Source organism: Moschus berezovskii, chromosome 11, assembly GCF_049115385.1.
Source record: "Moschus berezovskii isolate FMDL1 chromosome 11, NW_MosBer_1.0, whole genome shotgun sequence".
NCBI lineage: Eukaryota > Metazoa > Chordata > Mammalia > Artiodactyla > Moschidae > Moschus > Moschus berezovskii.
The window spans coordinates 90,164,807-90,166,823 of record NC_142470.1 but is presented as its reverse complement, the minus strand read 5'-3'; the positions used below and the strand labels follow the sequence as shown (position 1 = coordinate 90,166,823).

Here is a 2,017-nt window from a genome sequence, read left to right as displayed (position 1 = left end):
CACACAAGTTCTCTAAGAACTAGCTATCACTATTATTATTAGTCCAAGCAAATTTATTTCCACAGGATAGTTGTTCTTAAACATCAGCAAAGAATCAGAATCACCTGGAGCGTTTCTTAAAACCCATTTTTAAGCCCCATCTCAGAAAGCTTCTGGGCTTCCCCAGTGGCTCAGTGGTAAAGAATCTGCCTGCACTCTCGAGCTCATGGCAGGGCTGTCACTCATGCCCAGCTGGATAACGCAGCTTCTGGGCCGCCAACTTTGGCATCTCTTGCCTCACGGATTCTGGGCTTGGGGCCCAGGGAAGGGGACCGTGAAGGTCTTGCTGGGGCGTCTCTGCCCGAGGCCAGAGGAGGCATGGCGGGCCTCGGGGCGCACTGGCTGCTGCCTGGTGAGCCGCCCCCTCGGCACTGAGATTCCGCCCCCACCGGGTCTTCGGTACCCCAGAGCAGAAGGGCAGCGGAGACCCCTACGCGGCCCTCGAAGCCCAGGCCTGTTTCCTGGAAGTCTTTACCCATCACATTAGCTATTGGACTAGCTTTATTGGCTGGAATGAAGTACTTCAAGAAAGAAAAGACAGAGAAACTGGAGAGGAAACGGCAGCGAAGCATTGGAAAGACTTTACTTGGGGGCCCATTTTCCCTCACAGTTCATCCTGGGGAGCCCAAAACTGATAAGGACTACCTGCATCAATGGGTACTGATTTATTTTTGTTTTACTCATTGTCCTGATGAACTAGAAGAACTAGTTCTGTCCAAAAGAACTAGAAAAAATGATTCACATCATTGATGAAATAGACAGTATTCCAACTCTGCCAAATTTAACTCCGCTTTTCATCACTTTTGACCCAGAGAGGGACACAAAAGAAGCCATCGCCAGTTATGTAAAAGAATTTTCTTCCAAACTGATTGGCTTGACTGGCACAAAAGAAGAGATTATTGTGTCCAGAGCACTCTGAGTGTATTACAGTCCTGGCCCCAAGAATGAAGGTGAGGATCGTTGTGTGATCGTAGTGGATCATACAATCATAATGTACTTGATTGGACCAGATGGTGAATTTCTAGATTATTTTGGCCAGAACAAGAATGCCAAAATAGCTGGTTCAATTGCTGCACACATGAGGACATACAGAAAAAAGAGCTAATAACTAACACAGCATGGCCATGCTCTATTCTCCTGCCAAAGAGGAAGGACTTAATCTCCCGTAGGAGCCAATACATACATGTACATACATGCAGCCTTCAGAAAGGCCTCCACACCAGGAGAAAAATCTAAATTTTGGACAGGGCATGTTACGCTTGGGTTCATCAAGGATGAATTCTTGGAAGATTACAACCAAAAAGTCTCCCAAATTGTGGCCTTGAGACCAGAGGACCAAGATGTCTTGAAGCCAGTGGAATGGACCTCAGGGAAGGATACAGCCAGAAAAGATGCATCCCAGGGATCTCCTGATGTGAGTAGAGCCCTCTGGTCACATGGCTGCCTCTCCAGAGTCTTGAGGCCTTGCTCAGACAGGTTGTACTGAATTTCCAGGAGGAGAGTCACTTGGTTTCCTCTTTGAGGTAGCTGATGCAATCAAATCAGGCTCTCTGACATTCATAATTAATCTTTATGCTTGAAAGCATTGGTATAGTCTTCCTTGTGAATGAGAATCACTGTCATTGCAGCGTGATCCCCTGTCAGCTGGTGCTGATTTTACTCATAGAGAGGAAATCTGTTGTTTGGAACAAACTATTAGATCACGTTCCCTAGGAATCTTTCTTGTGATTTTTAGCAGTACAATGTGTGGGGCTTCCAGGGACCTACCAGAGGGTGTGAGGATATGGACCATGAATGTGTACAGAGTACCCGCCTGTCTGTACTAGACTGCACTTGTCTGAAATAAAGGTGTGCTCAGTTTGGGAAAAAACAAAGAATCTGCCTGCAATGCAGGAGATGCAGGAAACACTGGTTGGATCCCTGAGTTGCAAACATCACCTGGGGGAGGAAATGGCAACCCACTCTAGTATTCTTGCCT

General features: G+C 46.8%; 1 pseudogene; it reads left to right on the top strand.

The window, feature by feature from the left end:
• Positions 1–205: 205 nt before the first annotated feature.
• Positions 206–1,144, top strand: LOC129540072 (cytochrome c oxidase assembly factor SCO1 pseudogene; annotated as a pseudogene).
• The last annotated feature ends 873 nt before the right edge of the window (positions 1,145–2,017 follow it).